Source organism: Trachypithecus francoisi, unplaced genomic scaffold, assembly GCF_009764315.1.
Source record: "Trachypithecus francoisi isolate TF-2019V2 unplaced genomic scaffold, Tfra_2.0 Lachesis_group12, whole genome shotgun sequence".
Classification (NCBI taxonomy): Eukaryota; Metazoa; Chordata; class Mammalia; order Primates; family Cercopithecidae; genus Trachypithecus; species Trachypithecus francoisi.
In genome coordinates this window covers 101,267,108-101,280,049 of record NW_022681457.1, presented here as the reverse complement: position 1 = coordinate 101,280,049, position 12,942 = coordinate 101,267,108, and positions in this window count along the sequence as shown.

Sequence of the window (12,942 nt, the reverse complement as noted above, 5' to 3'; positions counted from 1 at the left end):
TCTTGTCGACCAGGCTGGAATGCAGTGGCGTGATCTCAGCTCACTGCAACCTCTGCTTCCTGGGTTCAAGCAATTCTCCTGCCTCAGCCTCCGAAGTAGCTGGGATTACAGGCATGGGCCACTACACCCAGCTAATTTTTGCATTTTTAGTAGAGCCGAGGTTTCACCATGTTGGCCAGGCTGGTCTCGAACTCCTGACCTCAGGTGATCCACCCACCTCGGCCTCCCAAAGTGCTGGGATAACAGGCATGAGCCTCTACGCCTGGCCCCATTTAATTTTTACAACAACCCTAGGAACTACATTTTTTTTAAAAAAAGGCAAAACTTACTATGTAATATTTGATGACTACAAGAAAAGTGGGTTGAATATCTGGCGTATGAAGACAAATATCTGTGAACCCATGGCCCCAGCTTAGGAACTAGGCCTTTACCAGCACCACTGAGGCCACCTGTACATGCCTACCCAGTCCTATTCCCTGCCTTCCTCCAGAAGTAAACACTATCCTGAATTTTGTGGTCATCATTCCATGCCCTTGCTTTGAAAAAAAAATAATTTTACCAAATGGGGAGGATCTTATGCAACACATTATTTTGTTTGTTTGTTGATCTTTACATAAACAGCACAATGCATGCGCATTCTTCTTTGGCTTGATTTTTTCATGCATCACTATGTTTCTAAAATACATACATGATTTTGCATTTTTGGCTGGCCTTCATTCCTTTTTCCTGCTGTCTAATACTCCATTGTCTAATAGAATTCAGTGACTTTATCCATTCTCCAGTTGATGAGCACATGGATTGTTTCCAGTTTTTTGCTGTCACCAATAAGGCTGCCATGATCATTCTTTTTTTTTTTTTTTTTGGAGACGGAGTCTCTCTGTTGCCCAGGCTGGAGTGCAGTGGCACGATCTCGACTTACTGCAAGCTCCGCCTTCCGGGTTCACGCCATTCTCCTGCCTCAGCCTCCCGAGTAGCTGGGACTACAGATGCCCGCCACCACGCCCGGCTAATTTTTTGTATTTTTAGTAGAGACGGGGTTTCACCATGTTAGCCAGACTGGTCTTGAACTCCTGACCTCAAGGGATCTGCCTGCCTCGGCCTCCCAAAGTGCTGGGATTACAGGTGTGAGCTGCTGCACCTGGCTCATTTATTCATTTCTCTAATGTCTACTGATGACTTTCTCAGTAAATACTGGAGAGGGAGTAGATGGTTGTGGTTAAGAGCATAGATTCTGGAACCCCCTGCCTAGATTTTCATCTCTGCCTCTCACTAGCTGTGACCTTAGGTAAATTTCTAACCTATCTGTGCCTTAGTTTCCTTTCTATAAAATAAGGATGATAATAAAGTCCCCTCTCACAGGGTTGATATGTGAGGACTGATGAACGAGTTAATTTGTATAAAGGGCTTCAGAGGTGGGGTGGTGCACAGTCAGTGCTGAATAAATAAATAGCACATGCCAGGCACTGGGCCTGCAGTGCACCATTCTGGGGACACAGGAATGAAAAGACAGACAATGACACTGACATCATGTAGCTCACTGTCCAACAGAAAGAGACAAACACAAAACAAGTAAATAAATAAAATAATGTGGCTGTGATAAAGGCAAGGAAGAAAACCACAAGGTGACGAGACAGAGGTGACGAGACAGTGACCAGGCGCTGACTCAGCTGAGGGGTCATGCAGGGAAAGCCCCCTGGAGGAGTTGACATTTAGGCTGAGGCATGGAGGAGGAGAAAAAGCCACCCAGGCAAAGAGCAGAAGAAGGTGGCCCAGCAGAGAAAATGGCAGGTACAAAGGCCCTGAGGCAGGAAGAGATTGACATTTCAAGAACAGCAAGGAGAGCAGCGTAGCCGTGGCTGCGGCCAGGTGAACACAGAGATGACAGCAGGAAGAAGGTGGGGAAGCACCAGGGCAAAGGGGCTGGATTTTTTTTTTTTTTTTTTTTTTTTTGAGACGGAGTCTAGCTGTGTCGCCCAGGCTGGAGTGCAGTGGTGTGATCTCTACTCACTGCAAGCTCTGCCTCCCGGGTTCACACCATTCTCCTGCCTCAGCCTCCTGAGTAGTTGGGACTACAGGTGCCCGCCACCATGCCTGGCTATTTTTTTTTTGTATTTTCAGTAGAGACAGAGTTTCACTGTGTTAGCCAGGATGGTCTCCATCTCCTGACCTCGTGATCCGCCCACCTCAGCCTCCTAAAGTGCTGGGATTACAGGCACGAGCCACCATGCCCAGCCAGGGGCTGGGTTTTATTCCAAGTGCAGTGGGTGGTTTTGGACAGCAGAGAGTTGTGATCTGATTTATGTCTTTATTTTATTTTATTGAAGCAGAGTCTTGCTCTGTCACCCAGGCTGGAGTGCAGTGGCATGATCTCAGCTCACTGCAACCTCCATCTCCCAGGTTCAAGTGATTCTCATGCCTCAGACTCCAGAGCAGCTGGGATCACAGGTGCCCACCACCACACTCAGGTAATTTTTTTTTTTTTTTTTTAGTAGAGGCAGGGTTTTGCCATGTTGGCTGGGCTGGTCTCAAACTCCTGACCTCAAGTGATCCGCCTGCCCTGGCCTCCCAAAGTGTTGGAATTACAGGCGTGAGCCACCATACTCAGCCTGATTTATGTCTTTAAAACATCCCTCTAACTGCCCTGTGATCAACTATCTATGAACTGATCTAAATACTTCTTGAAGCCACTAGTATTTTTAGCCAGTACCCCCTCTGTGTGAAGCAAAACTTCCCTTTACTGTTCTTAAATTTACTTCTTTCGGGTTTCAAGGGGAGCCCCCTTCTGCCTCCTGTCTTAGGGTTAGCGGCCCAATGTGAGATCTCTAGTAAAGGTTTTTACAGAGTGGGTGGGAGGAGGGTCTCCCAGTTTACACCTTACCTGCTCTATGATGTTTCACCGCCTGTAAAATGAAAATAATGAGAGTGGCTACCTGAGGAGGCTTTGATGATGAAATGGGATACAGCTTGGCAGCAGGGAGTAATCAATATAGGCTAGCTTCCATGCAGATGACAATTATTGGTGATCAGGAGGAGGATGATAATGATAGGGATGTTGGTGATTGTGATGATGATGGTGATGGTGATGGTAATGGTGATGATGATGGTGATGATAATGATAGGGATGTTGGTGATGTGACGATGATGGTGATGATGGTGATGGTGATGGTGATGATGATGATAGGGATGTTGGTGATGGTGATGATGGTGATGGTGATGATGATGGTGATGGTGATGATGGTGATGGTGATGGTGATGATGATGATGATAGGGATGTTGGTGATGGTGATGATGATGGTGATGGTGATGGTGGTGATGGTGATGGTGATGATGATGGTGATGATGGTGATGGTGATGGTGATGATGATGGTAGGGATGTTGGTGATGGTGATGGTGGTGATGATGATGATGATGATGGGGATGATGGGGATTCTGCTGTGTGATATTGGGTGAGTCAGTGAACCACATTTTCCATGTCTGTCAAATAAGGGTGTTGGACCAGATGAGCTGTGGGGGCCCATGCAGGTCTGATGTTCTAGAATTTTCTGGTTTAGGCTCTCTTTTCCTCCTTTCAGCCTGGGTTACCTTCTTCCCCACAATTTTGGTGCTCCCTAGTGATATATGATGAGAGATGTATTATAGTAGAGAGAAAACTGATGTGGAGTCAGGAGGCCTAAGGTTCCAGCTGCACCATTTACAGTGGAGTATTCATGGTGCATTTAACTTACACAAATGGTGCATTTAACTTAACACACTTTTTTTTTCTTTTTGAGACAGGGTCTTGCTCTGTTACTCAGGCTGGAGTGCAATGGCATGGTCTCGGCTCACTGCAACCTCCACCTCCTGGGTTCAAGTGATTCTCATGCCTCAGCCTCCCGAGTAGCTGGGGTTACAGATGTGCACCACCACACCTGGCTAATTTTTGTATTTTTCGTAGAGGCGGTGTTTCACCATATTGCCCAGACTGGTCTCAAACTCCCGGCCTACCGTGGTGTCCCAAAGTCCTGGGATTACAAGTGATCTGCCTACCGTGGTGTCCCAAAATCCTGGGATTACAGGAGTGAGCCACTGCACCCAGCCTAATTTACAGACATTTAAACATGCATGTAAAGGGAGGGGAGAGAGAGAGAGCACGTTGTGCATGAATCACTGCTACAGAGTCACACTCCCATTCCACTTGGTGAGCACTCACCCCTTGACGGGGAATGGCACCTGCCAGGGTCCCCCCGCAGGTCCAAGTTCCTGCACATCCAGCCTCATGTGGGCTCTCATCTTGCCGAGTGTGATCCTGCTGTTCATAGGGTTTTTATGTGATGTGGCCCCAGATACAAGTCAACCATTTCATCTGTGGTGAGCGAAAGGCGCAGCTCTCTGTAACACCTGAGAAAAAAAGAACCTGCTGTATTAGCTGTCAGCTGCTAGAGGACCTTGCTTTCTGTTTCACTGGGAAACAGAAGCAATCAGAAGGAAAATTCCTCAGACTCCACCTCTCCCTTCACTCCCGCCTGTACCCGTGCCTGTTACCTGAACGCCTTGTCTGAACTCGAATTCTGCGCCCTCCACTGGGACACTGCCCTTCGTCCTCTCTCAATTCCTCCAGCACAACATTGAGCAATTCCTTGTGTCTCTCTCACAGCTCCAGGGGTCCCCCTCTTCTACTGGCTCGTTCACATCAGCACACAATCGGCTGCAGTTCTCTCCATCTTACACACACACGCACACACACATGCACACACGCACAAGACCATGCACAAACACCCCCACCCCCACACCGCTATATTTCTTTGCTCCCCCTCCCAGGAAAACATCTCACAGAGTTTTCTGAATTGACCATCTTCATCCCTCCTTCCTTTTCTCTCTCCAGCTCTCTCTGTGGGGCTTTCACTCCCACTGCTCCACTGAAACCGCTCTTGTCAAGGTCATCGATGACCTCCTGCTGACAAACTCAACCATCCCATCTCAGTCCTCAGCATCGGCCGTTGGCCAGCAATTGCGCCCTCCTCCCTGCTGGACTTCCTGACCATTTCTTCCTGGGGCCCCTCTCTCCGGGTCCTCCCACCTCACAGGATCCCTCTTCAGTTTCCTTTGCTGGTTCTCCCTCATGTCCCCAACTTGCACAGGCCGGAGTGCCCCAGAAGTCATTCCTGGGACCTCTCCTATTCTCTAGCCCACTCCCAGGTGCCCTTGCCCAGTCCTGAGGCTTTCATACATTCTCTCTGCGGATGGCTATAAATGAGTATCTCCAGCTCAGCCCCTCCCACTCGACTCCAGGCTCACATGTCTCCAGTCAGATATCCAACAGGAACCCAAACTGAATATATCCACAGCTGAACTCTTCATTTTGCCTCCAAACTTAATCATCCCCGGGTCTTTCCATCCCAGCAAAAGGCAACTCCCTCCTTCCATTGTTCAGGTCACAACTTGGGCTGTCCTTGACTCCGCTTTCTTACATCCCCAACTGACCCATCACGAATAACGTGAGTTCCACCTTCCAAAGCTTCCGCAATCTCACCATCTCAACCATTACTACCTGTGGCTGAGGTACCACCATTTCTTGCCTGGAGTTGTGTAAGAGCCTCCCAGTGACGTTCCCTGCTTTCATCCTAGCACTCCCTGCTGCCTTTATACCTCATAGAATAGCCAATGTGATCTTTTTACTTATTCATTTATTATTATAGTTATTGTTATTATTATTTTGGAGACAGAGTCTCGCTCTATCTCCCAGGCTGGAGTACAGTGGTGCAGTCTTGGCTCACTGCAACCTCCGCCTCCTGGGTTTAAGCAATTCTCATGCCTTAGCCTCCCAAGTAGCTAGGATTACAGGCCCCTGCCACCACACCCCGCACCCAGCTAATTGTTGTATTTTTAGTAGAGACAAGGTTTCATCATGCTGGCCAGGCTGGTCTTGAACTCCTGACCTCAGATGATCTGCCCGCCTCGGCCTCCCAAAGTGCTGAGATTACAAGCATGAGCCACGGCGCCTGGCCAATGTGATCTTTTTAAAACATGAGTCAAATTACTTCCTTCCTATCTTCAAATCCCCCAGTGGCTGCCTTCTCACTCAGAGAAAATCTTAACACTGTTCTGTGGCCTAGAAAGTCCTACCTGAGCTGTACACATCCCTCCCCACCTTACCTCCTGTTGCTTTTCCTTCCCTTGCTCCAGCCACACTGGCCTCCCTGCTGTTCTTTGAGTAGCCAAGCACAATCACACTTCCGGGCCTTCTCCCCTGTATTCCCTCTGCCTAGAGAAGATAACTGCCCCTGCCCATTTATCCATGACAGGGCTTACTTCTGCTCATCACTAGACAAGCTCTCTCTGGCCATCCTATTATACATACGATAGCACCCTAATCCTCTCTCACCTCTCCCACTGTCTAGCCGCCTCTCCTGCTTGACTTTTCTTCATGGCATTCACCACTGTAGAACTGACCTTTGTTTACTGTATGTCTCTCCCACTAGAATGTTCTAGTCCTCATCATCATCAGAGACATTGTTTCATCTTCTGCTGTAGCTGGAGTGCCTGGCTCATTCATGGTAGGTGTTGAATAAATACACGTTAAGTAGATGAAAGCGTTTGCATAACTGGGAAGCTATTTGTTGGTGTCCACTGCACTCCAGCCTGGGCGACAGAGTGAGACCCTGTCTCAATAATAGTAATAATATTGGTGAGGGCTGGGTGCGATGGCTGATGCCTGTAATCCCACCACTTTGGGAGGCTGAGGTGGGTGGATTGCTGGAACCCAGGACTTCAAAACCAACCTGGGCAACATGGTGAGACCCTGTATCTACAAAAAAAAAAAAAATTTTAAAAAGTAGCCATGTATGGTGGCACGTGCCTGTGGTCCCAGCTATTCAGGTGGCTGAAGTGGGAGGATCGCTTGAGCCCAGGACGTCAAAGCTACAGTGAATCATGATCATACCACTGCACTCCAGCCTGGCAGTCTGAGGGGAACTGCTTCTTTTTTTTTTTTTTTTTTTTTTTTTTTGAGACGGAGTCTCGCTCTGTCGCCCAGGCTGGAGTGCAGTGGCCGGATCTCAGCTCACTGCAAGCTCCGCCTCCTGGGTTTACGCCATTCTCCTGCCTCAGCCTCCTGAGTAGCTGGGACTACAGGCGCCCGCCACTTCGCCCGGCTAGTTTTTTGTATTTTTTAGTAGAGACGGGGGTTTCACCGGGTTAGCCAGGATGGTCTCGATCTCCTGACCTCGTGATCCACCCGTCTCGGCCTCCCAAAGTGCTGGGATTACAGGCTTGAGCCACCGCGCCCGGCCCTTAGGGGGACTGCTTCTATGTTGGTGAGGATGTGGGTAGCTGGAGAGTCCCAGGCATTATCAGTGAAAGTTTGAATTGCTATGACCCTAGTGTGAGGCAAGTCCTTTGACTCCTGAATCCTCAGTCTAGGAATTTACCCTCAGGTAATTCTTACCCAATGGCAAAAAGATGCAGGGATACTCACAGACCTTTTTCTGTTTTCATAATAGTGAAAAATTGGAAATGACACCAATGTCCAACCATGCAAGGGTTGGTTGTTAAAATTATGATAGAGCCATATAATGAATACTAAGGGGCCATCAAAGATGATATTGTGAAAGGATACTTCATGAAACTTGAGAATAGGTTTATAATATATTATTAAGTGAACATTTTTTTAAAAACCAACAGGCCAGGCGTGGCACCTCATGCCTGTAATCCCAGCACTTTGGGAGGCCGAGGTGGGCTGATCACCTGAGGTCAGGAGTTCAAGACCAGCCTGGCCAACATGGTGAAACCCCGTCCCTACTAAAAATACAAAAATAAGCCAGGCGTGGTGGCGTGCGCCTGTAATCCCAGCTACCCAGAAGGCTGAGGCAGGAGAATCGCTGGAACCTGGGAGGCAGAGGTTGCAGTGAGCCGAGATCACACCACTGTACTCCAGCCTGGGCGACAGAGCAAGACTCCATCTCAAAGAAAAAAAAAAATTCAGAGCAACGTGTAAAGTGTGATGTCATTCTTGTATACACATACCTGTGTGTGTTCAGACCCAGGAAGCTATTTAGGAAGAGGACACCAACACGTTTAAAATGTGGTGGTTTCCATTGTTGAATTGAGCTAGTGGAGGGTGTAGGGGCATTCACTGTGTTATTCTTTCAACCTTTCTGTATGTTTAAAAAATCTGGGCCAGGCGCAGTGGCTCACGCCTGTCATCCCAGCACTTTGGAACGCCAAGGCAGGCCTTGGCAGGATCGCTTGAGCCAGGAGTTTGACACCAGCCTGGGCAACATGGAGAAACCCTATCTCTACAAAAAAATATAAAAATTCGCCAGGCATGGTGGTGTGCACCTGTAGTCCCAGACTCAGGAGGCTGAGGTGGGAGGATTGCTTGAGCCTGGAAGGTTGAGGCTGCAGTGAGCCAAGACTTCACCATTGCACTCCAGCCTGGGTGACAGAGTGAGGACCTGTCAAAAAAGAAAGAAAGAAAGAAAGGAAGGAAGGAAGGAAGGAAGGAAGGAAGGAAGGAAGGAAGGAAGGAAGGAAGGAAGGAGGGAAGGAAGGAAAGAAAAATCTAGTCAGGTATGGTGGCTCACGTCTGTGGTCTCAGCACTTTGGGAGGCTGAGGCAGGAGAACCACTTGATGCCAAGAGTTTGAGACTGGCTTGAGCAATGTAGTGAGATCCAGCCTCTAAAAAAAAATTGGCCAGATGTGGTGGCAAACGCCTGTGGTCCCAGTAGCTCTGGAGGCTGAAGTGAGAGGACTGCTTGAGCCCAGGAGGTCAAGGCTGCAGTGAGCCCTGATTGTGCCACTGCACTCCAGCCTGGGTGACAGAGTGAGACCCTGTCAAGAAAGAAAGGAAGAAGGGAAGGGAAGGGAGAAAGAGAGAGAGAGAGAGAGAGAGGGAGGGAGGAAGGGAGAGAGAGAGAAAGACAGATCTTACAATAAAAAATGGAAAGACCTGTAATCGCAGCACTTTGGGAGGCTGAGGCCGGTGGATCGCTTGAGGTCAGGAGTTCGAGACCAGCCTGGCCAACATGGGGAAATCCCGTCTCTACTAAAAATACAAAAATTAGCTGGGCGTGATGGCATGTGCCTATAATTCCAGCTAGTTGGATGGCTGAGGCAGGAGAATCGCTTGAACCCAGGAGGCAGAGGTTACAGTGAGCCAAGATCGTGCCACTGCACTCTAGTCTGGGCGACAGAGTGAGACTCCGTCTCAAAAAAAAAAAATTTTTTTTTGAAAGAAAATATGGTTATTTGGGGGTAGAGGGATTTGGGGAAGTAGTTTTTCTTCTTTGCACATCATGTATTTTATTTACTTTCCTATAAGGAGCATCTACCACTTTTACAAAACTAATGAATTGATATCAAAATAAAATACAGCTCCTGTCACACGAAACGTTTAAATTAAAAAAACAAAATAGTTGTCTTGATAGTTTAAAAAGATGGAGGACAACACAAATACATGTAAGTAGAGAACTGAGTAAGTAAATTATAGTAGTCATACAAACATTGTACCTCCGTTTAAAAATACGTTATAGAAAAGATATTTACAGTAATTTGGTTAGTGAAAAAACGGGTCATAAAACAGACTGTAGAGTATTAACCCATTTTTGAAAAATATATATATATGTTGCCCACCCATAGAAAAAACTGGAAATATCCATGCCAAAATGTTCACAGTGGTTTTCTTTGGGAAATGGAATGACAGGTGTTTTTCCTCCCTTCCTTTTGCTTATTTGTATGTCATAAATCGGTTTTATCCAATAGAACTTTCTGTGATGATGGAAATGTTTTCTATCTGCCTTGTTCAATATTATTATAGCCACTAACCACATAGGAAGTACTTCACATATGGCTAGTTGACCAGGCCCTGTGGCTCATGTCTGTAATCCCAGCACTTTGGGAGGTCCAAGTGGGCGGATCACTTGAGCCCAGGGGTTTGAGACCAGCCAGGGCAACACAGCAAAACCCTGTCTCTACAAAAAAATACAAAAATTAGCTGGGTATGGTGGTGTGTGGCTGTAGCCCCAGCTACTTGGGAGGCTGAGGAGGAAGGATCGCCTGAGCCCAGGACATTGAGGCTGCAGTGAGCCATGATCACACCACTGCATTCCAGTCTGGGCAACACAGCAAGACTCTGCCTCAAAACAAAATAAATAAATAAATGTGGCTAGTGAGACTGAAAAATGAAATTTTTATTGTATTTAATTCTAATTAATTTAAACTTAAATGGCCACATGTGGCTAGTGGTTACTGCATTGGACAGCACAGGTCTCAAGTGTTTACGAAGAACACACATACTGGCTTTGCAAAGAGAGAAAAAGAGCTTTTCTTCCTTTTTTTTTCCTTGTGTGTTTATTTGTTCTGCCCTGGCTTCTTGAAGAGCTCCTTTGAAATCCCAGGGAGAGGCAGTGAATTCAAGGGCTTTGCAAACTGTTAAGCGCTGTACTCAGGAGATGCTGCTGTATGAGACTCTTTTTCCCTTTGCCTGGAACCCTTTTTCTCCTCTCCTTACAGGCTCCCAGCTAAGATAGAGCCCTGACCAGAGAAAGCATCTTTGGGTGGTCTCTCCAGGGGGAAGAGAGTATCCTGGGGTCTGGCCCCTGAAGCTAAGGCCCTCTCCTGAAAAGAGTTTCCAGCATTCATTCACTCATCTATTAATTCAACAACCATTACTAGCCCTCCTTCTCACCAGTGGCTGCACTAGGCCCTGGGTACAGTGGGGTGGCTTAAAGTCTAGGCTTTGGGAGGTATGGAGTGGTAACTCACAGGGCTGGGACACAGAAGGCCAGCTCAGCCACCTGCGGGCATGCTCCTTAATTTTCCTAAATCTCTATTTTTCTCTTCTGTAAAAAGCAGGAAAATAGTGACACTGTCTTGCCAATCCCATAGGGTCAATCAGGGCTGGGAAAGTGAATTACAGAGGGCTGCAGAGATATTCGTGATCAAAGAATATGCTTTCCTGGGAGAATAAGTGGGTCGTGACAGCCAGCTCCAATGCCCATGTAGATATTATTATTAATAATATTTTATCAGCCAGGCATGGTGGCTCATGCCTGTAATCCCAGCACTTTGGGAGGCCGAGGCAGGCGGACCACAAGCTCAGGAGATTGAGACCATCCTGGCTAACATGGTGCAACCCCGTCTCTACTAAAAATATAAAAAATTAGCCAGGTGTGGTGGCGCGTGCCTGTAGTCCCAGCTACTTGGGAGGCTGAGAATTGCTTCAACCTGGGAAGCGGAGGTTGCAGTGAGCCAAGATTGTACCATGCACTCCAGCCTGGGAAACAGAGCGAGACTCTGTCTCAAAAATAAATAAATAAACAAACAAATAAATAAATTGTATCACAACACATCACAGTTTCTTTAAGAGAAGTTAAAATATCAACCTTAAGGAAACCAGGAAAAGGGTGTTATCATGCATCCATACAGCATTTGTTGATTCTCACTGAAGTTCCAGGCCAAGGTGGGGTAGGGGATCAGACTGGGAATATGGGCCTGGGTCATGGCCTTGCCCTTGGAGACCTGACATGGGAGAAAGACACATAAGGAAATAGCCCCTTTTTATTCATTCATTCCTCTGGCATATGCCAGCCCTCTGGGGACATAATGAAAGACATCCACAGCCTTGCTCTCAGGAAGCCTTTAAAGGAAGTGGGGAGGCAGATATTCCTCAAATAGCCACTCAAATACATAATTATAAACGGTGATAAGAGTAGGAGAGGAAGTACAGAGTGCTATGAAGACATCACGGGAGACCTTGATGTACTTGGTGGTGGGAGGGTCAGAGACGGCATCTCTGGGGAGGTCAGCATCTGAAGCAGTTGAATAAGGACTGATAGGGTGAGGAAAGAGGGTCCAGGAGGCAGAAACAGCATGTGCCATGGCCCTGAGCTGGGAGAGGGCAGGGTGCTTGTGAGGCCAGTGTGGCTGGAACCCGGCTGGCAGAAGGAAGGGGTGAGTTATGCAGCTGAGGGTCTAGTGGACCATACTTAGGAACCAGTGAAGGCTTCAGGGAAGGACAGTGAGGACAGCTGTCCTTTCTGGATGGAACACTGGAGGGGCAGAGTGGGCGAGGCATGGGCACAATGACAGCTGGTGCTGGGGAGGCAGCAATGGGGTAGAGAGAAGGGGAGAGTGGGTGCATAATGAGCATGATGGCAGCCTGCACCAGGCAGACAGCAGGGGATTAAGAGAAGGGGAGAAATTTGAGGGCTGCTTGGGAGGTAAGTGGGGCAAGACGTGGGGTTGGATTGGCCCTGGGAGAGGTGGCAAGAGAGGTCCCAGTGAGTAAGCTCTGTGACCCAGGAAGGGCTGGCTAAAGCTGACCTGGGGAAGGCCTCCCAGATGGAGCGGATCTCCCCGGCATGGTGAAATAGGTTGCAGCACCCCTGGTGGACAGAAAGGAGAAAGACAGTCTATCCGAGGCGAGCAGAAATTCAGCTGGGAATTGTCAGTGAAATGAAACTAACATTGAGTATGGATCGTGTACCAAGCCCTTTCTAAGTGCTTTACCTTCATCACCTCTTTTCATCCTCCCAACAACTCTACAAGATCGGTGCTATTCGTTTAATCCTCCCAACAACTCTACAAGGTCGGTGGTATTATCACTCTCATTTTACAAACGAGGAAGCTGAGGCTCAGAGAGGCGCTGCCACTGGGATGTGGACTCCAGGAAGCCTGACCCTATCTTGCCTTTTAATCATGGCGTCATACTGCTCTTGTGGTTTGGGATGATTAGAACCTGAGAGAGTTGGAGAGCGGAAGGAGAGGGTTGAGTCTGAGGCTAAGAGATGGGCTGGGACCAAATCCCGGGGGGCTGCTGGTGTTAGATTTGGAGGTGTTGACATCATTGCAGATGAGTGGGTAGCACATTCTTAGGGAGAAGGTGGTGGGATCACGTGTGCTTTTCTGAGAAGTCACTCTGGGATGGGGCAGAGAGGAAGTAAAAAACAACAGAGGAGAGACAG